The sequence below is a fragment of the Pseudophryne corroboree genome, chromosome 6 (genome assembly GCF_028390025.1).
Source record: "Pseudophryne corroboree isolate aPseCor3 chromosome 6, aPseCor3.hap2, whole genome shotgun sequence".
NCBI classification, from domain to species: domain Eukaryota; kingdom Metazoa; phylum Chordata; class Amphibia; order Anura; family Myobatrachidae; genus Pseudophryne; species Pseudophryne corroboree.
In genome coordinates this window covers 613506401-613532956 of record NC_086449.1, presented here as the reverse complement: position 1 = coordinate 613532956, position 26556 = coordinate 613506401, and the positions used below count along the sequence as shown (strand labels likewise).

At 46.2% G+C, this 26556-nt stretch overlaps 1 protein-coding gene and 1 long non-coding RNA gene across 4 annotated transcripts in view; one reads left to right on the top strand and one right to left on the bottom strand.

The window, feature by feature from the left end:
* The window catches only part of NEURL1B (neuralized E3 ubiquitin protein ligase 1B), a 751932-nt gene that overhangs the window by 559083 nt on the left and 166293 nt on the right, over positions 1-26556 (bottom strand). The window lies entirely within an intron of this gene.
* The window catches only part of LOC134933109 (uncharacterized), an 86399-nt gene that overhangs the window by 34114 nt on the left and 25729 nt on the right, over positions 1-26556 (top strand). The gene's annotated exons all lie outside the window — the stretch shown is intronic.

Here is a 26556-nt window from a genome sequence, read left to right as displayed (position 1 = left end):
AATCCCCCGGAGCCCAGAACCATGATATTGACTGTACACATGGTACAATTTTGACAATATACAATCTTGACTATACTAGAAACTAGATTGTACACAATATAGTCAAAATTGGTATGCCTTCAAAGTCTATATTTTTTGTGATACCAAACCCGCATGAGTGCGCATCGGTATCGCAAGCTGTATACACACTGTGCGATTTGTGCTAACTTTTCTTACGATTTTGACTATATAGTCAAAATCATAAGCACATATCGCACCGTGTGTATGCATCTTTAGCGATAAAATTAAACAACATCTCTCAATTTGACCTTTCCTGAGATACGTCGTTTACTTCATCGCTAAATGTTTATGCTGCCGCCGAGCGATGTGCGGCCCCGCGGGTCATTAACAACCTTCGCTGTCTTCTGTGCACACAGTTCAATTTGGACTGTCATCCAAAAACTGCATATGCGGGCCGGCCACGCCATGACGTCACTGAGTGATATCATTTGCATATTGCTCAGTGTGTACACACTGCCGCCGACTGCCCCGGGAGGAGAAACACAAGGCAACACCTTTGTGCCTAATTCAGACCTGAGACTGTGCTGCTAATTTTGCTGTCCTGCGTTCAGATAGTGGCCATCCAAGGGGAGTGTAAATTCACCCGTGCAAGTATGCGATCGCATGTTTAGGCCCTTTAGTCAGATAGACTCTTATCAAATAAGAGCAGTTAATCCTACCATTTAAGAGTTACAATGATTCTGAAAGATTGGCTAAATTATATAGGCTACAAAAAACCATGGGGGTAATTCAGAGTTGATCGCAGCAGCAAATTTGTTAGCAGTTGGGCAAAACCATGTGCACTGCAGGTGTGGCAGATATAACATTTGCAGAGTTAGATTTGGGTGGGTTATTTTGTTTCTGTGCAGGGTAAAATACTGCCTGCTTTATTTTTACACTACGATTTAGATTTCAGTTTGAACACATCCCACCCAAATCTGACTCTCTCTGCACATATTATATCTTCCCCCCCCCCCCTGCAGTGCACATGGTTTTGCCCAACTGCTAACAAATTTGCTGCTGCGATTAACTCTGAATAAGGCCTCACGTTGGTGGAATCCAAGGTTATCATATATTTCATATTGGAATAACAACTGACCAAAACACTACCTCTTATAATGGCAAATCCCTGCATAGATTTATAACCTCTGAAAGTAACAAAATCATGTGTGTCAATAACAGAAAGTGTATTTTTAGCACAATGCATGTACACCTCCTGGTGCCGCATACCTCACAGCATGCCTTAGTATCAGCCATCTTACTCCTAACCTTCTGGATTGTCTGTGCCTCACTGAATTATACTGTATTAATCAATACAGGTGCTTAATGCCTCATCGATACTGGGCGCCGTGGCAGACCCAGCAGAGGGGGGCGCCACCGGCACCTGCACGGCCCGCTCGCCCCATGCGACAGGGATTCCGCCGGCGCTACCCGCGGTGCTCTCTCTGTCTCCACGGCTGCTGTGCCTGTCACACAATACAGGCAGCGGCAGCCAGGAGCCTTGTCACCCCCCTCCGCAAAATCTACATTGCGTGGGTGCGCGACCGCGGCGCATATACGAAGGGAAGAAAAGTCACCACATGAAGCACATGTGGGGAGCCGCGATTGCTTGCAGAGAGTGGGGGCGGGCTCTAGCAGTGTACACTGCTGCCTGTCCCCTCTCTTTCTCCTCAACGCTGCAGGTAAACTTAAAAAAACACTGGCACTGTGGGGCAATGTATCTGGCACTGTGGGGAATTGCAACTGGCACTGTGGTGCATTGCAACTGGCACTGTGGGGCAATGTAACTGGCACCGTGGGGCATGTATCTGGCGCCACTCTTCATCTTGCCCTGGGCTCCAAAAACCCTAGTTACGCCTCTGCCTTTGGCTCATATATATTGTGTGTAAATCTGCCTCTGGTGCTAGCCAGTGCCTCCTCAAGGAATTACCTCACAGCACATCCCTGCTGGAAAGGTAAGAGTAGACAACACACAGTATGCTAGGTACTCCATATGAGACATCAGGAATACACGGAAACCAAACGTAAGACACCTAGAAGATAGGATGAAGATCTGACTCTGAGCAGCAATCTTTCCAGGGTTTGAGGTATGAGGTTGCATCGCAGCCCCATAAAATCCTATGGAGACTGCAATGCAGTGGTGCAAGGATGCGGGTACGGAGTACCCTTAAGAATATGGCAGCGGGTACTCGGTACCACCTGCCTTGGATTGGTGGATGAGGACCAATTAAAATTATTTATGGTCAATGTAATGGGCAAAACCAGTGCTGGTGGCTGCCGAACATAAAATATGTAGACAAACAGAAGCAAATCCTATCCCTTACCATACAATAGAACCTAAGGATCGTCGGATGACAAACACAATTTACTTAATGTCTTTCGAATTTCCTCAATAAAAAACTTTTGAACTAGTGGTGCTGTGAAAATATTCTGATACTGTAGGTAAGGGTACCGTGATTACACAAAGATTGGGAACCACTGGTATAATGCACAATTCAAGTGCACAGTCTGGAACCTGATCCCTAAAAGGAGGAGGTCCCCTGTACCCCAGTGGGCTAGTCCAACCCTGATCATATAAATATTTTTAGGGAAAATTACATTTATTATAACAAAAACATTTTTATGAATGCTTTCCAATTGTGCAACTTTATTTTGACATGCAAGGATTAATAGATCATAAATCCAAACACATCTATTTGCACAGGAGGTGATATCATGTACAGTGATACAATGGAGCTTACAAGGAGTGTTAGTTTAAATGTATCTCTAGTAAAAGACAAATAGATGTAATAAAGCTATGACTCACACCTATGGATTACTTTATTATAGATGAGCAAATCAACTTGTCACAGATATCTAGGTTATTTTCTTATTGCACATTGGGATTGGACATAAGGATTCTACATTACTGTGCTGCAAATAAGATTGTTGTACCAATATTAACTCATATGTCCTGTGCAGTGTGTAAGGGAAAAGAACTGAAACTATGGGTTGGCAAACATTATTATATGGTATTTGTTGTTATAGCAATCAATATACTTACAAGTACTTATAGTACATCTTTTTTATTATGGTTTATCATCATGGGTCTTCTAGCATTAAAGATGAACATATTTGAGCTATTCTGAACTTTAGCTCATACAAACCTAAATGACTTGTATTACTGTTATACCCATCTTTAGCTATATTACTGTATATATGTTTGAATGTAGGGAGATTGTACAAGGTGTTGGGAAAAAGAAAAGAAAGAAAGAGGATACTTATTAACGACATAACTCTTGATACAGTTCATTTGCACATGAATAATTTCTATATTACTTATATGACTCAGTAACAATTCCTTACTTCGTGCCTCACTCAAAATGGGCTAAAGGATAAAAACATCTGTTAAAAACCTTTAACCCTGTGAGAGGCCATTAAATACAATTGCAAGTTACTATACAGTGTGCTCAAGTAAAAGTCCCATTGTTCTGTACTGGTAATTTTAGACTAAATGGTCCATATGGAGATTACATGAATAGTAATCAATGAAGACCTGCACTAGATCAGTGGTATGTTTTTATCATTTAAATTCACAAGACAGCAGAATATTTCAATACAACTGAGAACGCTGCATTATGTGTGCCATAATATTACCTCACTGAATAACCATCACACACACACACACACACATGGTTTGTTCCTTTTGATGAAAAATAACGATCATTAGTATATATTTTCCATATAAGGAAAACAGTGTAATAAATCAAGAACAATCACAACATCAGTGTACCAGGGTGTTGCAGCATGGCTTACAAGCACACCTATTGAGCTATGGGATTCCATTACTTAAATATACTTTTTTTCATGGCAACAGCTGATGACACCATACATATGTTGGATAGATATATTGGATAGGCAGATGCGCTTTCCCTTCTTTAGCAATAAGCATACAACTACATAGACTGTAACACAAGACTACGTTTGCATTGAAAAAATTCCAGGGAGGCAAGTAAGTCATGGAAATGACTTGCTGATGACATTAGTGAGCACAGGGAAAAGATCACATTGTTTGCAGCCCAAACCTTCTTGTAAAACTATCCTCACGCCCTGCAACTTTTAATTTTATCACACATTTAATCTAACACCCCCCCATAAAAATAATAATAATAATAATAATAATAATAATTAAAAAAAATAATTTTTTTTTAGTGACCTGATGAAAATGCCAGAGTAAACGGCATTGAAATGTTGTCCTTTATATGACTGAGTACCATCTCTGATCTCTCCGTCGCTTGGAGTGCTGCACCACCCGCTGTCTCTCTCTCTCTCGATATATATATATATATATATATATACACACATATACATACATACATACATATACATATACACACAGTACCAGTCAAAAGTTTGGACACACCTTCTCATTCAAGGGTTATTTATTTTAATTATTTTCTACATTGTAGATTAATACTGAAGACATCAAAACTATGAAAGAACACATATGGAATTACGTTGTAAACAAAAAAAAGTGTTAAACAAATCAAAATATGTTTTATATTTTAGATTCCTCAAAGTAGCCCCCTTTTGCTTTGATGACAGCTTTGCACACTCTTGGCATTCTCTCAATCAGCTTCATGAGGTATCTCCTGGAATGGTTTTGAATTAACAGGTGTGCCTTGTAGTCAATCTGTGGAATTACTTTCCTTCTTAATGTGTTTGATAACCTCAGCAGTGTTGTGCAGAGGTAGGATTAGTACACAGTGGACACCCCTATTTTGACTACTGTTGTAATCCCTATTATGGCACGAACAACTCAATTTAGCAAAGACAAACGACAGTCCATCATTACTTTAAGACATGAAGGTCAGTTGATATGGAAAATTTCAAGAACTTTGATGGATTTTGCAACTGCACTTGAGGATACATTCAAATGCTATGATGAAACTGGTTCTCATGAGGACCGCCCCAGGGAAGGAAGACCAAGAGTAACCTCTGCTGTAGAGGATAAGTTCATTAGAGTTACCAGTCTCAGAAACCACTACTTAACAGCACCTCAGATTAGAGCCCACATAAATTCTTCACAGAGTTCAAGCAGCAGACAAATCTCAATATCATCTGTTCAGAGGAGCAGGGCCGGTGCAAGATCTCAGTACCCTAGGCAAATCTTCAGCTAACCCCACCACCACCACCACTCTCAGCAATACTCAGCCCCTCAGATGAAAAAGTGAGATGTCAGCAACTTTTTATAAAATCTGTCCATCTATCTATCTACAGTATCTCATCTCTTTCTAATATATATATATATATATATATATATATATATATAGTATAATATATATATTCACACATTACTGTTTTGGCATATTAATTTGGCCATCTACAGCCAGCCGACACCTCTCAGACACTAGAGAGGTGCAGCTGCTGCAAATCTCCTCCTGATCACATGAATGGCAGCCAGCTGAGGTGTGAGGCACTAACCATGGTTGTCCTCCTGGCTAATGCTGTTGCTCTAGGTGAGAGTGGACAGCCAGCGGACATTGGCCCTCATTCCAAGTTGATCGCTAGCTGCTGTTGTTCGCTGCGTAGCGATCATTTACAAAAAGGCAAATCTGCGCATGCACCGCAATGCGCATGCGCGGTGTACGGGTACAAAGAGCTTTGTGGTTTTGCACAGGTTCTAGCGATGCATTCAGTCGCACTGGCGAACACAAGGAGATTGACAGGAAGAGAGCATTTATGGGTGTCAACTGACCGTTTTCTGGGAGTGTTTGGGAAAACGCAGGCGTGGCCGGGCGTGTGCTGGGTGGGTATCTGATGTCATTACCGCGTCACTCATCGCAGCAATCATCGCACAGAATAAGTAACTACAGGGCTGGTCTTGTTCTGCACAAAATGTGTTGCAGGCGCTCTGCTGCACAGGCGTGCGCACTCCTGCTCTGCTAAAATACACTCCCCCGTGGGTGGCGACTATGCGTTTGCACGGCTGCTAAAAGTAGATAGCGAGCAATCAACTCGGAATGAGGGCCATTGCCCTTTAAAATTCACTCGTGCACGGGTTAGAGACTGCCAGTCTTGGACTCCCTGTCGCCACTGCCTTTCAGGGCTGGCTGGGAGGGGGGGCAGATAAACTGGTGTTTGACAAAGCCCTTGCCACCTGGGTGATGGTGCAGACCCCAGTCATGGCCTTCTCCTCGGATTCCAGCAGCTCCCCGCACGGCTTGTGATCCCGGCGGAATGAGCAGATCTTCTTCCCAGTCATTGGGTTGAGGGAAGGGGAGGGAGCGACACCGGGAGGGGGGCAGGTGGGGACAGGCACCGGACATGCAGCTCCAGCCCTGGCCCGGCAGATCCAACATGGCTGAGCACACATCTTGTCACAGCCTTCATTTGTTGGTTCAATTCAGCGCTGCCCATCAAATACCAGCACCCATACACATCAGCCTAATGGTGGCTCTGGCACTGCCTAAGGTAGAATGGTCACATAGAGGTACATGATATATAGTCCCATGTACATACAGGTACACAAGCTATACACATAGGGGGGAATTCAGGACTATTTAGACGCCCAAACAATTGTCACTATTCAATTGTTGTTTGGGCGCCCATGCACATTGCGCATGTCGTGCCCAAATAGACACGGTTTAGCAATGTAAAGTGGCTAAACCCATCTAAACTCCTGCATTGGACATCCAAACGCCAGTTTGGACACCCAAAGTACCGGGTTTGGACACATTCTTTCTTGCACCTCAGAAGGCTGCGAGAAAAAATGTGTCCTCCGCAGCCACCAAGTGCCCAAATGGCAGAACAATTGAATTGCTGCCGTTGGGCGCCCTCTAGTGGCAGCTGCCCAAGAAACAACTGAATTTGGCCCATACAGTAATTACCTGATGTAAACTGTCTCATCTATATGCATATCCACAGAGGCACATGATCTATACGCCACCTACACACATACACATACATATATATATATATATATATATACATACATACATACATACATATACACACACATTAGTCTCATCTCTATATACACACTGATACATGTATTATTTATGTAGGTGAAAGTGTATAGATCTTGATGTACCAGTGTGTATATATTAAAGATGAGACTGCATACAGTACATAATGTACATATGAAATATATATTACCGTCAGGGTAATCTGAGGGAGTCTACAATCGCTGGGAGGGGAGCAGCTAACATGCAGAGTCTTCAGCCGGGTAACATGAGGGAATCAGCAATCAAGAGGCTACCCCTGGAGTAACTCGCTAGGGGGGGGCACAGGTAGCCCGCAGGAGCCTGCACTCGCGGGGGATGGGGGGGGCTCAGGAGATGATGTGTGGGTAACCTGCAGGGGCCTGCACTCGTGGGGGGGGGGGGGGGGCTCAGGAGATGTGTGGGTAACCTGCAGGAGCCTGCACTCGCGGGGGGGGGGGGGGCTCAGGAGAAGATGAGTGGGTAGCCTGCAGGAGCCGGGGGGGGGGGGCTCAGGAGATGATGTGTGGGTAACCTGCAGGAGCCTGCACTCACGTGGGGGGGGGGGGGGGGAGGGCTCAGGAGAGGATGTGTGGGTAACCTGCAGGGGTGGGTGGGTAACCTGTGGGAGTCTGCAATTGTGGGGAGAGGGGGCAGGAAACGTGTGGAACCTGCAGCCGGGTAACATAAGGGAGACTGCAATTTGGGACGCGGGGGTGGGGTGTAACCTACGGGAGCCTGCACTCGCGTCACAGGGGGTGGCGTGGGTAACCTGCCGGAGCTGCACTTACGATGGGGGAGGGAGGCATGGGTATCCTGCAGGAGCTCCACCTGCAAGGGGGAGGGGGGCACGGGTAACCTGCGGGAGCTGCACTTACGCGGTGGGGTGGGGGGAGAGGAAAGAATAGAGAGGCGGCTAACCTGTGGGAGCTGCACTCGTGGGGAGGGAGAGAGACGTGGGTAACCTGTGGAAGCGGCACTCGCGGGCGGCTGCGGTAGGGGGGTGGGGGGGGGGAGAGGCGCGGGTAACTTGTGGGAGCTGTACACGGGACGGTGGGGGGGTGGAGTGCGGGTAACCTGCTGGAGCTGCACTCGCGGGGGGTAACCGTCGGGAGTCTGCAATCGTGCGTTGGTGGGGGGGGAGGGTAACATGCGGGAACCAATTACACTTACACACATGAGCCATTTGAGCTGCAGCGGCATCCCTGCTTCTCCTTTCTTAAGAAAGAATTATTTCTTTATTCCATTAGCTCGTCTGAGCTCCTCCTCCTCCTCTCTTAAGGAAGAGGAGGAGCTCAGACAAGCTAATGGAATAAAAAAAGAATTCTTTCATTGCAGTGTGCGGCACCGCCCTCCAGTGGCCGGCGCCCATAGGCAGCTTCCTAAAGCTGCCTAATGGTGGCGCAGGCCCTGCAGAGGAGACTGCGTGAATCAGGCCTTCATGGTCGATTTGCTGCGAAGAAGCCACTACTGAGGATGAACAACAAGAAGAAGAGAATTGTTTGGGCCAAGAAACACAAGGAATGGGCATTAGACCAGTGGAAATCTGTACTTTGGTCTGATGAGTCCAAATTTGAGATTTTTGGTTCCAACCGCCATGTCTTTGTGAGACGCAGAGAAGGTGAGTGGATGGTTTTTGCATGTGTGGTTCCCACTGTGAAGCATGGAGGAGGAGGTGTGATGGTGTGGGGGTGCTTTGTTGGTGACACTGTTGGTGATTTATTCAAAATTCAAGGCACACTCAACCAGCATGGCTACCACAGCATTCTGCAGCACCATGCCATCCCATCCGGTTTGCGCTTACTGGGACCATCATTTGTTTTTCAACAAGACAATGACCCCAAACACACCACCAGTCTATGTAAGGGCTACTTGACCAAGAAGGAAAGTGATGGAGTGATGCGTCAGATGACCTGGCCTCCACAATCTTCCGACCTAAACCCAATTGAGATGGTCTGGGAGGTTTTGGACCGCATAGTGAAGGAAAAGCAACCAACAAGTGCTCAGCACCTCTGGGAACCCCTTCAAGACTGTTGGAAAACCATTCCAGGAGACTCCCTCATGCAGCTGATTGAGAGAATGCCAAGAGTGTGCAAAGCTGTCATCAAAGCAAAAGGGGGCTACTTTGAGGAATCTAACACACATTTTGATTTGTGTAACACTTTATTGTTTACAAAATAATTCCAAATGTGTTTTCATAGTTTTGATGTCTTCAGTATTAATCTACAGTGTAGAAAATAAATAAATAAAAACCATTGAATGAGAAGGTGTGTCCAAACTTCTGACTGGTACTATCTATCTATTTATCTCTCTCTAGCTCTTTTATATATATATATATATATATATATATATATATAAATATATAAAACAAACAGGGACGGGCCCTGAGGACGGGGTTTTGTTCCCCGAAACATGTTGGCCCATTAAAGTAACTTTTTCATCAAGCTGTGAAGTCTGCATTGAGTGCCGCCCACATTACTGCTGTATATATATATATATATATATATATATATATATATATATATATATATATATATATATATATATATATTTATTTATATTTATTTATTTTGTCGTAGTCGGAAAATATTACATATACAAACTACACACAGTGACATTTCTCAGTGGTGGTATAAAGACGCAATTGACGTATAAGGACGCACCATGCGCCTTATCGCGCATTGTGCACAGAATCGCATGGCGTGCATGTTGCCGCGTGGTGAGTGTATATACGGTAAAATGTGCAATCACTGAGAAATGCCATAAAAACACACACAATCTATATACTACACATTGGCCCTCATTCCGAGTTGTTCGCTCGGTAAATTTCATCGCATCGCAGCGATTTTCCGCTTAGTGCGCATGCGCAATGTCCGCACTGCGACTGCACCAAGTAAATTTGCTATGAAGTTAGGATTTTTACTCACGGCTTTTTCTTCGCTCAGGCGATCGTAGTGTGATTGACAGGAAATGGGTGTTTCTGGGCGGAAACAGGACGTTTTATGGGCGTGTGGGAAAAAACGCTACCGTTTCCGGAAAAAACGCAGGAGTGGCTGGAGAAACGGGGGAGTGTCTGGGCGAACGCTGGGTGTGTTTGTGACGTCAAACCAGGAACGACAAGCACTGAACTGATCGCAGATGCCGAGTAAGTCTGAAGCTACTCTGAAACTGCTAAGAAGTTTGTAATCGCAATATTGCGAATACGTCGTTCGCAATTTTAAGATGCTAAGATTCACTCCCAGTAGGCGGCGGCTTAGCGTGAGCAACTCTGCTAAAATCGCCTTGCGAGCGAACAACTCGGAATGACCTCCATAGTCATTACAAGTCCAAAACAAGGTTTAAAATAAACAGTAAACTAGCTATATACTTTTTCCAAGGTTAAGACCAGATTGTCGCATAAAGTTTAATCTCAAAGTATTAATCAGTGTTTTATCAGCAGTAATCCGGTTATTGCGGCTAAACGGTAGCACCCTGCGATTGCAAGATATGAGTAATATTAGATATGTATGGAATAATGTGCAGAGCAAGCTGTGAACACTGGTTAGTTAAATCCAGTTTCAAAGAGGGACCCTGAGGGCGGGTGTAGTACGGCTGACCGGCGGTCTCCTGACCGCCGGTCAGCTTACGGACGCCGGGATCCCGGCAGCTATGCTGCCGGGATCCCGGCGGGGAGGGGCGAGTGCAGCAAGTCCCTTGCGGGCTCGGTGGCGACCTGCGGTCGCCACGGGTTCTATTCCCACTCTATGGGTGTCGTGGACACCCACGAGTGGAAATAGTCCCTGTTGGTCGGCATGCCGACCATCGGGACAGTGACCCGTCGGGCTGGTGGAGGAGGTTATGTGACTGTCGGTCAGCTGACCGGCGGTCACATGAATACCACCCCTGAGGGCAACACATATCTTTGCAGCAAAGAACAAAGGCCCACATACTCAGGTGGAATGACCTATGAGCCGTCGAGTTATAGAGAGGTCTAGCCTCTGGACCAATGGAAGAAGATGAAATGCACTGTTGTATACACCAATTATTTTACTGTATAAAATGAGGCTCCCCTGATCCATAGGCCAGTAGCTGATTTTACCAGGTCATCTCTGGATCCAGGAAGCACATGCAAATGTATGTATACTGGCTCTTAACTCTGACTCTGATATATTGAATGTATAACTGTATACTTGTAATATTGTTGGAACACCTTTTTAATCAAATATACCTGAGCGTTGGACCTCAGTAAAACTGTGTGTGTGCGATCACTTGCTTTCTCTAAGGGACATTGGGGGTAATTCCAAGTTGATCGCAGCAGGATTTTTGTTAGCAATTGGGCAAAACCATGTGCACTGCGGGGGAGGCAGATATAACATGTGCAGAGAGAGTTAGATTTGGATGGGGTGTGTTCAATCTGCAATCTAATTTGCAGTGTACAAATAAAGCAGCCAGTATTTACCCTGCACAGAATCAAAATAACCCACCCAAATCTAACTCTTTCTGCACGTTATATCTGCCCCCCCTGCAGTGCACATGGTTTTGCCCAACTGCTAAAAAATATCCTGCTGCGATCAACTTGGAATTACCCCCATGGTTTTGCCCAATTGCTATCAAAAATCCTGCTGCGATCAACTTGGAATTACCCCCATTGTACTGCAACATTCAGTGCACTGAAATCGTATAGCGTATTTAGACCCAACTTATGTCTGCCGCATATAATATTACTTATTATTTTATGTTAAAGAAATACACTGAACTTCACTATATATATATATATATATATATACAAACAGAAAGTTCAGCACTCACCAAAGCAAGCTCACTTATTTGTGAAAATAAGTGAGCTTGCTTTGGTGAGTGCTGAACTTTCTGTTTGTATATTTTTAAGTAGGTGGCAATGGGCTACATGCACCCCACCCTATGAGTGGTGAGTGCAGACACTGCACCCCGCTTCTGGGGTGGTGAGTGCTGTGGTTTTATATTTGTTGGTATATATATATATATATATATATATATATATATATATATATATATATAAAATTGTAATTTAATAAGTGGTCAGCACTATTTTTGGATAAATGTTTATTTACTTTGAACTCAAACTGCAGCATTATCGGTCTATGCCTTCTAGCTGGTTTCTTGGAGAACAGCGATGGACAGGTAGTTTGAGAAGCAAGAATACAAACGGAACACAACCAGAACACAAAAGGTGGGTGGGGGGTAAGATGCATTCGGACAATCAGAGGCTAGATAGTGCTGCTGATAATGATCATGATTGCACTTATGAGTATATACTGAAATAATGTTCAGTTCTTTCGCCTGCCAACTGAATGGTTTGTCCTGGTACCTCAATATTTGAATAAGTCACCTAAGCAAATAGTGAGTGAAAGGCATACCCTTTTATTATTAAGATGCACAGTACAAACAAATACCAAGGGGTTCTCCACACTGCAAAGTCTTCTTGATTTGCCAGGTTTACCCAGTAGCAATGCCCACAGAGATTTCACAATTCATTTGAAGTTAAACCTCTGCTGCCCTGTAACCAGATGGTTTCCCGCAATCGATTATGAAGAGCTATCAAATATATATATAAAAGTTTCTCCAAGGTGTCAGGGACATGGAGCATAGCTCCGCCCCCCAACACCCACAAAGCCACGCTCCAGGCACTGATTGGCCTGCGACTCACTCAATATTAAAGTAAGGATGACACCATCAAGGTTATCCACCGATTGTACCATCGATGGTAACCACCGATGGATAACCACCGATGGCCATCCCTAAGACATACTGGAAGCTGCCCTGGAACGCACTATATACCCTGTACACTAAAGTAAAGGCTCCTGCCACTTACAGCCTTAGTAAGTATACTCATTACAATTATCTCACACACAGAGCATTTACTAACATGCAAATACATTTACATAGCAACCTATTGCACCAGCACAATATACACATTAAATAAAGGCACCTAAAATCAGCATCCAAGCAGTAAAGATCTAATTAGCGGCAATCGCCGCTACACTTCCGGTATGCATTCCACCGCAACCGAAAGTACATGGCGTGTGCGTTCCACCAGCCAGAAGTACTGGTCAGAGTGTGCATTCTGTGTCCCAAGCTGCCCTACGAGGTAGGGACCAATATACAGTAAAACAATTAACAAGTAAATGGAACTCAAGCAGGAAGTGTTACCTGCGTTCCAACACCATTAGATATTCACAACTAGTTTAAGTGCAAGGTTATCAGGAGAACATAGGCAGCAACCAGTAAGTTACACAGAAATAATGTTACATATATAAAAACATACATAAAAAGCCACAGTGTAAACAAACCAAATTCAAGATAAAACGAAGTATACATATACATTAAGCAAGGGTGTATCTAGAGAGGAGGCGGTCCGTGTGCAGGTTCCGTCTGGTCCCGCTCCTCTCTAACTGTCAGTGCTGTAGAGCTCTGGGCTCTAGAACTGTCCCAGAGCATAGAGCAAATGCGCAGATCTCTGGAAAAATGGAGCGCCAGCCATTTTCCCAGTGTTTTTCCTATTGCACATGCATGAAACACTGTGAAAATGGCACCACACCATTTTTACAGTGATTCCTGCAACGCGGGACTCAGAAGGGTGAGTATTAGAAATAATGGGGGCAGGGAGTGCGGTGTGGGACTCCCTGGTCCCTGGGGTCCGCATGCACAGCACCCATTATAAATACGCCAGTGCATTAAGCACCTGGAGACACCAGTGGACCAAAATAATATCAAAATGTTTTCAAAAAGTTTCCAAAAACATCATGCAGCTGTCAAGTGGGGAACAGTAAGAGAATATGCAACAATAAATGTGGTTACTCAACTTTATTCACTAAAATATATTTAGATGATTATATTTATTCATGCCCTTTGGGGCCACTGTCTCCAGGCAGTGGATCTACCTGGCTTCTTTTTTTTTCCTATCGCCACCTCTTCTAAGTGGAGGTACCCAATCAATTATTCAGGGTGGAGAGATGGTGACCAAAGTGCAAAAAGTGTAATGCCACTGGTTTACCTGCATCACCTTTCTCATGAGCCAAACTAATGTCGGACCGATACTTTGTCATTCTTACACTAAAGGTCTTTGTGGTCTTGCCCACAGAAATCAGCCCACATGGACACAGCAAGTAATAGATAACATGATCCAATTAGCAAGTCAAATTGTACTGTAGAGAGATCCTCTTACCACTTTGTGGACGCAGGAATGAACCACCCACAATCGGTGCTCTGCAGGTTGTACACCCAAGGTGCGGAAAACAGCCTTTACTGGTAGTTAACCAAGTATTTTTTACTTGGTGCCATAATTTTCCCATTGCTTTCATATATGAGATCTTTGAATGCGGGCCAAGTCTCACACTAAGCAGTGGTGGTGCAGTCCCAATGCTGCCCATATTTGCATCTGATGCCACTATCAACCAATGTTTCTTTATGGACTGCTGCTCTGTTCATAAATTTGTGTCATATCTTGTACCCAAGATCATCCCATCCGGGTTCTGCAACCTTTGGGCTTTCTTCCACCAGATACAAATAATTTTCCTGCCCTGGTGAGGCATCCATCAACCACCCTTCTCTTGTAACCTCCCAATAGAAACCTCTGTCTGGTCTCTGTAAGTTGTATCTCTGCCAAATCAATTTCAGAGTTGTTTCTCAATACACGCAAGAATTGTGATACAGGCAATTTGTTCTTTGAACCATACGGGTGGTGGCTTGAGGACGCCAAGAGGGTCTTGCAGTCAGTGGCTTTACGGAATAAAGTGTGTGCCAACCTGTTGTCCTTGTGAAAAATCAAAATGTCCTAAAAATTCATACCGATCTTCTCAATTGAGGCAGTAAAGCGTACTGGACTATCCAGGGCATTAAGGGCAACCACAATATCATGGAATGCTTGTTCAGTACCTTGCCAGATTTCAAAGACATCATCAATGAATCCCTTAAAATATAGAAGTTTGTCCCAATATTGTGGCAGAATGTAAGTATTCTCAGTCATCCATAAAAATATTCGCATATGCTGGGGCTAAGTTTGACCCCATAGCGGTCCCCAACAGCTGCATGAAGACCTCATTATTGTGCATGAAGTGGTTACATTTAAGAACAATCTCAAGAAGCAAAATAATAAAAAAATTCTATTGGAGGCTCTGAATATGGACCTTTAATTAGTGCTTTCCGCACTGCTCTGATATCATATACGTATAGAATCACAGTATAGCAAGGGCATACATCTAAAATAGCTAAAAGGCAGTCATCACTAATGGTATTACCCTCAATCAACTCATAAATACCTGTTAAGGAAATCATTTGTCCTGAATATAGCTACCAATTGCTTTCACACAATCTTGCAGATACAAATCAACAAACTGTGCCAAAGGTTGTAACACCAATCCACGGGCAGAGATGATCGGATGCCCGGGAGGGTCCACCAGTGATTTGTGGTCCTTTGGCAGAATATATAAAACCGAACAAACCAGATACTCACTTGTCAGAAATGTACTCAATATATTTATTTATATATATTAATATATATTAATTTCCTTCTATAATAAATACAGTGCATCCGGAAAGTATTCACAGAACTTTACATTTTCCACATTTTGTTATGCTACAGCGTTACTCCAAAATGGAATAAATTCATTTTTCCCTCCAAATTCTATACACAATACCCCATAATGACAACGTGAAATATTTTTTTTGCATTTTTTGTACATTTTAAAAAAATAAAAAAATTAAGAAATCCCATGTACATAAGTATTCACAGACTTTGCCATGAAGCTCAAAATGGAGCTCAGGTGCATCCTGTTTCCACTGATCATCCTTGAGATGTTCGTACAGCTTAATTGGAGTCCACCTGTGCTAAATTCAGTTGATTGGACATGATTTGGAAAGGCACACAGCTGTCTATATAAGGTCCCACACTTGACAGTGCATGTCTGAGCACAAACCAAGCATGAAGTCAAAGGAATTGTCTCTAGACCTCCGAGACAGGACTGTCTCGGGGCACAAATCTGGGGAAGGGTACAGAAAAATATCTGCTGCTTTGAAGGTCCCAATGAGCACAGTGGCCTCCATCATCCGTAAATGGAATTAGTTCGGAACCACAAGAACTCTTCCTAGAGCTGGCCGGCCGTCTAAACTGAGCGATCGGGGGAAAAGGGCCCTAATCAGGGAGGTGACCAAGAACCCGATGGTCACTCTGTCATAGCTACAGCATTCCTACCTTGCGTCATTAGCAGTATCAGACTAGGGCATGAAGGGCCCACCGGGGGAATGCAGTGGTAGGGGCTAGGATTGCCACCTCTCCCGGATTTCCGAGGTTCTCCAGGATTTGGTGGCAACCCTCCAGGTGGCTATTCCCCTCACTGGGATTCCAGGATTCTCCTGGAATAAGGGGACCGGCAACACACCACTGACCGTGTCAGCCATGGTTGTCCCCCATGTGCGCGCTGCATGCACCGCCGCAGGCACCGCCCCCCAGCAGTCCCACTGGTGTTTGGGCTGGTGGAGGTGGAGCTCTGCTAAGACTGACAGGACTCTGTCAGTCTGACACAGACCTGTCAGTCTTAGCAGAGCTCCGCCTCCACTAGCCCACAAACTAGTGGGACTGCTGGGGGCGACGCCAGTGCGTGTGGCGCTCAAATAGGGGATTGCCGTGACTGAGTGAGGGGGAGAGCTGGCACTGTCTGTCTGCCGCGCTGAGCAACACTGGACATTACTAGTGCCACACTAGCCTAGGTGAGTACATTTAAATAATAACTGAAATATAATTAATAAATGCATTGAGAAAGTTATTTCTGAAGGAGGTCACTGACATGACAGCCAGGGCAACAGGTGCCCCCTGGCCACTCAGTGCGGAAAGCGGCGTCTGCAGTCTGTCACTGCATCCCTGGGAGAGAGGCTCATACACAGCAATGGGGGGTACAGGGCAGGGGGGCACACCGCACAGTGACAGGACAGAAAGGGGGGCATAGTGACAGGACAGGGGGTACAGGGACACAGTGACAAGACAGGAGGGGGGACACAGTGACAGGACAGGGGGTCCAGGGACAGGACAGAAGGGGGCACAGTGACAGGACAGGGGATACAGGGTCAGCACAGGGGACACATTGACAGGGTGGGCAACCAGCAATTACATCTGCTGCCCTGTCAGTGACCTGCTTCAAAAATATCTTTTTTCCCTTGACAGTTGTCGCTTGCTCAGCTGCACCCTAATCTACATTTTATTTACAAAACCCCCCCACTGAATATTGCTTTGTGTGTGGGGGGGGGGGAGGAGGGGGGGATTGGGGGATGGACCTCCAGGAATCGATGATGCATGAGTTGGCAACCCTAGTAGGGGCCCATGCTTAGAGGCTTGGCTAACCATCAGTGCCGTAACTAGACATTTTAGCACTGTGTGCATGAAAAGGCATTGGCACCCCCCTTATGTAAAACAGTGGCAGTGCGCGCCGTAGGCAGCAGGGGTCAGGAGGGGGGAACCGGAGTGTGGGGAGTATGTAAGCTCTCATAGAGGGTAATTCAGACTGGATCGCTGCAGCGCAGCGATCGCAGTCTTAATCCCTTTGTGGAGTGCACACCCCAGGAAAGCCCATTGAGATGCCAACAATCAGGCAGAGGCGGCCATGGGCGCAGTCCAGACAACGAAGGCGTATCCGGACCGTTGTGGGGGCAGGCCACGGTGGATGTGTGACGTCACATGCAGCCGCTGTGACCGGGAACGCAGGTAGGGAGCTACTCGGCGGGAGCAAAGGCATCGCCGCAGTGCAATGCTTTCGCACCCTTGCGGGGGGGGGGGGGGGGATTAGGGCATCAAATGCAGGGCGGACTAGCCTTGTGCGGGGCGCAGGGGTGTAGGGAGGGCGGTTCCGGCGCCCAAGACAGTACAAGGCGCCACAGCTCGACTCCGCCGGAACCTCCGCCTGGCCGCAAGCAGCTCGCAGCCGCAGCTGTCAGTCACTGACAGCTGGAAACCTGAGCTGCATCAAATCTCTCCCTCCCTCCGCTCCCTTCCCCCCTCCCCCCTCCCCCCTCCCCCCTCCCCCCTCCTCCCCTCCGGTCCGTGACTTGCGTGTGACGTCATGCGTCGCATGGACATCTGAAGTCGGAGATGCGGCCAGACTCAGAGGGACTGCGGAGACGGAGCATCAGCAGTCAGGAACCAGGAGTGGGGCAGGTGAATTTTTTTTGTGTGTGTGTTTGCGGTGCTACCAGGGAGCACAATTACTCTGGGCACACCTACTGGGGGCAAGCCTACTCCAGGCACAGCTACAGGGGGCACATCTACTCGGGGCACATCTACAGGGGGCAAATCTACTCCGGGCACAGCTACAGGGGGCACAACTACTGGGGGCAAATCTACAGGGGCACAACTACTGGGAGCAAATCTACAGGGGGCACAAACCAGGGTGCACAATTACTCTGGGCACACCTACTGGGGGCACAGCTACAGGTGGCACAACTACTCTGGGCACAGCTACAGGGGGCACATCTACTGGGGGCAAATCTACAGGGGGCACAACTACTGGATCCATAACTACAGGGGGCATAACTGTGGCCACGCCCCTTCCCTATGAAGCCACACTCCTATTTTTAGCCGCACAGGCACGCACTATGTTTTACAATCAGATCTGAATTACCCCCTTGATCCCTTTTATTCTCCCCCCTAGCACTATCTAGTGCTCCACTTCCTTGTGTCCCACTCCCTTTCAGCAACTCTACACGATTCCTACGCAAATGTACTTATTGTATGTGCTTACTCTTTATCTACTTGTTGCTTATTGTACTTATGCTTTGTTATCCTGCTTTGCATTGTTTTTATGTTTTGCCACCTCCTTGTATGGCACTGTGGATACTTTGTGGTACTTTATAATCTTCTTTTCGAACCATAGCCATTACTTGTTCTTTAAGATGAGGAATGTGGAACACATACATGATTTTCTGAGTAAACGGAGCAGCTGTGACATCCACAGAAAAGAATAATGTATGTAAGCACCATTTTATTTTCACAGTGTCAGATCAGCTGCATATTTGCTGAATTTTGCTACGACCTTAAAAAACAACATTTCATCTGACATTTTCTAGTTCACTATAAATAACACCTGTTCCTCCTATAATTCTATTGCTTGCAAAGGTCGTCATTTGTCACGTCTGCATTATTATCTGATTACAAGACTGTGAAAGTGGCAGGAAATCAAACAGGTTACATCTAAAATATAGATTACTCCAATTCAGTGAGCTTTTGCTATGATCATCTCTTGATCATGTTTTGCCTGTTAGTGCAGCCACCATTAATCCTTATTTATATGAGAGTAGGCTGTGAATAGGGTTAAGCTGCACCAGGGAACCACGAGCAGTGCAAATATTATTTTGAGGTGTTTTATCAAATAGACTGTTAAATCATAAATCTTTATATAGTCCTGGGATTCCTGATGTCATCAACAATACGGATTCCCTCTATTGCCTCCGCTTGCTTTTCCACTCTAATAACAGTCAGCACGAAAACATTGAGCACCTGCTCGTCATGATTAAAGTAGAGATGTGCGGTGGGCACTTTTCGTGTTTTGTGTTTTGGTTCCATTCTCGAGTTTTGGATCTGGATTGGTTTTGCCAAAATCACTCTTTCGTGTTTTGGTTTTGGATCTGGATGATTTTTGAAAAAAACATAAAATAAGCTAAAATCACAGAATTTATGGGTAATTTTGATCCTACAGTATTATTAACCTCAATAACATTCATCTTCACTCATTTTGATAAAAGTTAATTACCGAAACGCGTTGACACAGGTGTGAGAGTAGCTTCATACAATCCAGTTAATCCATTTTTATTGTTTTTTTAACTGTATGCTTTTGATGTTTGTCCACTTTGATTTTGTTTACACATTTTTGCATGTGGACATTGTATTGTGACTTTTTATGGAATTTTATGGATTTTTTAAAATCCATTAAAATTGTAAATTTTTATGGTATAGCCACGGATTTGAGTTCTTCAGTCCTTTTTGCAAAGGACTTTATTGGCTGTCTGGACATTGTGTAAAGATACCTTTATGGGAGCAGCAGACTTGTGTCTGCCGGAAAGAGAGATACAATGTAGGCTTTAAACCTAGGATCGAGCACGGTGGCCAAAATGTAGTGCTCTGATTTAAACAGATTGACCACCCACCTTGAATCCTGGCAAAGCGAATGAAGGGCTCCATCCACAAGTCCCACATACTTTGCAGAATCACTCTGTCTTAGCACCTCCTTCAATTTCTCCAGCTGCTTCTGCAAAAGCCTGATGAGGGGAATGACCTGACTCAAGCTGGCAGTGTCTGAACTGACTTCACTTGTAGCAAGTTCTAAGGGTTGGAGAACCTTGCACAAGATGGAAATCATTCTGCACTGCACTTGAGTCAGGTGCATTCCCCCTCCTTTGCCTATATCGTAGGTGGATGTATAGGCTTGAATGGCCTTTTGCTGCTCCTCCATCCTCTGAAACATATAGTGTGTTGAATTCCACCTCATTACCACCTCTTGCTTCAAGTGATGGCAGGGCAGGATCAGGAGTGTTTGATGGTGCTCCAGTCTTTGGCACGCAGTGGCTGAATGTCGAAAGTGGCCCACAATTTTTCGGGCCACCGGCAGAATCTCTTGCACGCCCCGGTCATTTTTCAAAGAATTCTGCACCACCAAAATAATTGTATGTGCGAAACATGGGATGTGCTGGAATTTGCTCATATGTAATGCATGCACAATATTGGTGGCGTTGTCCGATATAACAAATCCCCAGGAGAGTCTACGTGGGGCAAGCCATTGTGCGTTGATGTCCCTCAGTTTCCGTAAGAGGTTGTCAGTGGTGTGCCTCTTACAGAAAGCGGTGATGCATAGCGTAGCCTGCCTAGGAACGAGTTGGCATTTGCGAGATGCTGCTACTGGTGCTGCTGCTGTTGTTGCTGCGGGAGGCAATACATCTACCTAGTGGGCTGTCACAGTCATACTGTATGTTCCACTTGTTCACATGTCCGTGGTAAAGTTGACAGTGGGTACAACTGCATTTTTTGGGACACTGAGGACACTTTTTCTGACGTCTCTGTACATTCTCAGTATCGCCTGCTTAGTGAAGTGTAATCTAAATGGGATTTGGTACTGGGAACACACTATCTCCATCAATTGTCTAAGTCCCACTGAACTAATGGCAGATACCGGACGCACGTCTAACTCCAACATAGCTGTCGAGGCCTGAGTTATCCGCTTTGCAACAGGATGACTGCTGTCATATTTAATCTTCCTTGCAAAGGACTGTTGGACAGTCAATTGCTTAGTTTTAGTAGTACAATTGGTCTTCCGACTTTGCCTCTGTGATGACAATTGACTCCCAGCAGCGGAAGCAAAAGCAGCAGTAGGCGCACCACTCAAGGATCCTCCGGAGGAATCCCGGTTAGGAGAGGACTCCTCAGTCTTGCCAGTGACATGGCCTGCAGGACTGCTGACGTTCCTGACTGAGGAGGAAGTTGACGTTGAGGGAGTTGGTGGCGTGGCTTGCAGGAGCTTGAAGGGAATACACCGCCCAGTTCTCTGATAGCTCCGGCAGCGCGGTACATGCAGGAACGCTGATGTGTCTCACACTTACACTGAGCTCCGCTCTCCGGTCTCAGCTCTCTAAGATGGAGGAACGAACATATGCTAGGCTTCCGCCTCCCTAAGACACTGGCACTAGGGGCTGAACACAAGGGGTTGCGCTCACAGGACCTTATGCATCTGGAGACAGGTACGGAGCGCACCATTATATAACATTCCCAACCTCGGTCCTCAAGGCACGCTAACAATGCAGGTTTTAGTGATATACAGGCTTCTGCACAGATGGTTAAATATAAATAACTGAGGTACTAATTAAGCCACCTGTGCCTAAGCTTGGATATCCCTAAAACCTGGACTGTTAGTGTGCCTTGAGGACTGCGGTTGAGAATGCCTGTCCTATATATTAGGGAGTATTTAGTAGAGATGTGCACTTGAAATTTTTCGGGTTTAGTGTTTTGGTTTTGGGTTCGGTTCCGCGGCCGTGTTTTGGGTTCGACCGCGTTTTGGCAAAACCTCACCGAATTTTTTTTGTCGGATTCGGGTGTGTTTTGGATTCGGGTGTTTTTTTCAAAAAACACTAAAAAACAGCTTAAATCATAGAATTTGGGGGTCATTTTGATCCCAAAGTATTATTAACCTCAAAAACCATAATTTCCACTCATTTTCAGTCTATTCTGAATACCTCACACCTTACAATATTATTTTTAGTCCTAAAATTTGCACCGAGGTCGCTGGATGACTAAGCTAAGCGACCCTAGTGGCCGACACAAACACCTGGCCCATCTAGGAGTGGCACTGCAGTGTCACGCAGGATGTCCCTTCCAAAAAACACTCCCCAAACAGCACATGACGCAAAGAAGAAAAAAAGAGGCGCAATGAGGTAGCTGTGTGAGTAAGCTAAGCGACCCTAGTGGCCGACACAAACACCTGGCCCATCTAGGAGTGGCACTGCAGTGTCACGCAGGATGTCCCTTCCAAAAAACACTCCCCAAACAGCACATGACGCAAAGAAGAAAAAAAGAGGCGCAATGAGGTAGCTGTGTGAGTAAGCTAAGCGACCCTAGTGGCCGACACAAACACCTGGCCCATCTAGGAGTGGCACTGCAGTATCACGCAGGATGTCCCTTCCAAAAAACCCTCCCCAAACAGCACATGATGCAAAGAAAAAAAGAGGCGCAATGAGGTAGCTGTGTGAGTAAGATAAGCGACCCTAGTGGCCGACACAAACACCGGGCCCATCTAGGAGTGGCACTGCAGTGTCTCACGCAGGATGTCCCTTCCAAAAAACCCTCCCCAAACAGCACATGACGCAAAGAAAAAAAGAGGCGCAATGAGGTAGCTGTGTGAGTAAGATAAGCGACCCTAGTGGCCGACACAAACACCTGGCCCATCTAGGAGTGGCACTGCAGTGTCACGCAGGATGTCCCTTCCAAAAAACCCTCCCCAAACAGCACATGACGCAAAGAAAAAAAGAGGCGCAATGAGGTAGCTGTGTGAGTAAGCTAAGCGACCCTAGTGGCCGACACAAACACCTGGCCCATCTAGGAGTGGCACTGCAGTGTCACGCAGGATGTCCCTTCCAAAAAACCCTCCCCAAACAGCACATGACGCAAAGAAAAAAAGAGGCGCAATGAGGTAGCTGTGTGAGTAAGATAAGCGACCCTAGTGGCCGACACAAACACCGGGCCCATCTAGGAGTGGCACTGCAGTGTCTCACGCAGGATGTCCCTTCCAAAAAACCCTCCCCAAACAGCACATGACGCAAAGAAAAAAAGAGGCGCAATGAGGTAGCTGTGTGAGTAAGATAAGCGACCCTAGTGGCCGACACAAACACCTGGCCGATCTAGGAGTGGCACTGCAGTGTCACGCAGGATGTCCCTTCCAAAAAACCCTCCCCAAACAGCACATGACGCAAAGAAAAAAAGAGGCGCAATGAGGTAGCTGTGTGAGTAAGCTAAGCGACCCTAGTGGCCGACACAAACACCGGGCCCATCTAGGAGTGGCACTGCAGTGTCACGCAGGATGTCCCTTCCAAAAAACCCTCCCCAAACAGCACATGACGCAAAGAAAAAAAGAGGCGCAATGAGGTAGCTGTGTGACTAAGCTTAGCGACCCTAGTGGCCGACACAAACACCGGGCCCATCTAGGAGTGGCACTGCAGTGTCACGCAGGATGGCCCTTCCAAAAAACACTCCCCAAACAGCACATGACGCAAAGAAGAAAAAAAGAGGCGCAATGAGGTAGCTGTGTGAGTAAGCTAAGCGACCCTAGTGGCCGACACAAACACCTGGCCCATCTAGGAGTGGCACTGCAGTGTCACGCAGGATGTCCCTTCCAAAAAACCCTCCCCAAACAGCACATGACGCAAAGAAAAAAAGAGGCGCAATGAGGTAGCTGTGTGACTAAGCTTAGCAACCCTAGTGGCCGACACAAACACCGGGCCCATCTAGGAGTGGCACTGCAGTGTCACGCAGGATGGCCCTTCCAAAAAACACTCCCCAAACACCACATGACGCAAAGAGGAAAAAAAGAGGCGCAATGAGGTAGCTGTGTGAGTAAGCTAAGCGACCCTAGTGGCCGACACAAACACCTGGCCCATCTAGGAGTGGCACTGCAGTGTCACGCAGGATGTCCCTTCCAAAAAACCCTCCCCAAACAGCACATGACGCAAAGAAAAAAAGAGGCGCAATGAGGTAGCTGTGTGAGTAAGATAAGCGACCCTAGTGGCCGACACAAACACCGGGCCCATCTAGGAGTGGCACTGCAGTGTCTCACGCAGGATGTCCCTTCCAAAAAACCCTCCCCAAACAGCACATGACGCAAAGAAAAAAGAGGCGCAATGAGGTAGCTGTGTGAGTAAGATAAGCGACCCTAGTGGCCGACACAAACACCTGGCCCATCTAGGAGTGGCACTGCAGTGTCACGCAGGATGTCCCTTCCAAAAAACCCTCCCCAAACAGCACATGACGCAAAGAAAAAAAGAGGCGCAATGAGGTAGCTGTGTGAGTAAGCTAAGCGACCCTAGTGGCCGACACAAACACCGGGCCCATCTAGGAGTGGCACTGCAGTGTCACGCAGGATGTCCCTTCCAAAAAACCCTCCCCAAACAGCACATGATGCAAAGAAAAAAAGAGGCGCAATGAGGTAGCTGTGTGACTAAGCTTAGCGACCCTAGTGGCCGACACAAACACCTGGCCCATCTAGGAGTGGCACTGCAGTGTCACGCAGGATGTCCCTTCCAAAAAACCCTCCCCAAACAGCACATGACGCAAAGAAAAAAAGAGGCGCAATGAGGTAGCTGTGTGACTAAGCTTAGCGACCCTAGTGGCCGACACAAACACCGGGCCCATCTAGGAGTGGCACTGCAGTGTCACGCAGGATGGCCCTTCCAAAAAACACTCCCCAAACAGCACATGACGCAAATAAAAATGAAAGAAAAAAGAGGTGCAAGATGGAATTGTCCTTGGGCCCTCCCACCCACCCTTATGTTGTATAAACAGGACATGCACACTTTAACCAACCCATCATTTCAGTGACAGGGTCTGCCACACGACTGTGACTGAAATGACGGGTTGGTTTGGACCCCCACCTAAAAAGAAGCAATTAATCTCTCCTTGCACAAACTGGCTCTACAGAGGCAAGATGTCCACCTCATCATCATCCTCCGATATATCACCGTGTACATCCCCCTCCTCACAGATTATCAATTCGTCCCCACTGGAATCCACCATCTCAGCTCCCTGCGTACTTTGTGGAGGCAATTGCTGCTGGTCAATGTCTCCACGGAGGAATTGAAAATAATTCATTTTAATGAACATCATCTTCTCCACATTTTCTGGATGTAACCTCGTACGCCGATTGCTGACAAAGTGAGCGGCGGCACTAAACACTCTTTCGGAGTACACACTTGTGGGAGGGCAACTTAGGTAGAATAAAGCCAGTTTGTGTAAGGGCCTCCAAATTGCCTCTTTTTCCTGCCAGTATAAGTACGGACTGTGTGACGTGCCTACTTGGATGCGGTCACTCATATAATCCTCCACCATTCTTTCAATGGTGAGAGAATCATATGCAGTGACAGTAGACGACATGTCCGTAATCGTTGTCAGGTCCTTCAGTCCGGACCAGATGTCAGCATCAGCAGTCGCTCCAGACTGCCCTGCATCACCGCCAGCGGGTGGGCTCGGAATTCTGAGCCTTTTCCTCGCACCCCCAGTTGCGGGAGAATGTGAAGGAGGAGATGTTGACAGGTCGCGTTCCGCTTGACTTGACAATTTTCTCACCAGCAGGTCTTTGAACCCCAGCAGACTTGTGTCTGCCGGAAAGAGAGATCCAAGGTAGGCTTTAAATCTAGGATCGAGCATGGTGGCCAAAATGTAGTGCTCTGATTTCAACAGATTGACCACCCGTGAATCCTTGTTAAGCGAATTAAGGGCTCCATCCACAAGTCCCACATGCCTAGCGGAATCGCTCTGTGTTAGCTCCTCCTTCAATGTCTCCAGCTTCTTCTGCAAAAGCCTGATGAGGGGAATGACCTGACTCAGGCTGGCAGTGTCTGAACTGACTTCACGTGTGGCAAGTTCAAAGGGCATCAGAACCTTGCACAACGTTGAAATCATTCTCCACTGCGCTTGAGACAGGTGCATTCCACCTCCTATATCGTGCTGAATTGTATAGGCTTGAATGGCCTTTTGCTGCTCCTCCAACCTCTGAAGCATATAGAGGGTTGAATTCCACCTCGTTACCACTTCTTGCTTCAGATGATGGCAGGGCAGGTTTAGTTGTTTTTGGTGGTGCTCCAGTCTTCTGTACGTGGTGCCTGTACGCCGAAAGTGTCCCGCAATTCTTCTGGCCACCGACAGCATCTCTTGCACACCCCTGTCGTTTTTTAAAAAATTCTGCACCACCAAATTCAAGGTATGTGCAAAACATGGGACGTGCTGGAATTGGCCCATATTTAATGCACACACAATATTGCTGGCGTTGTCCGATGCCACAAATCCACAGGAGAGTCCAAT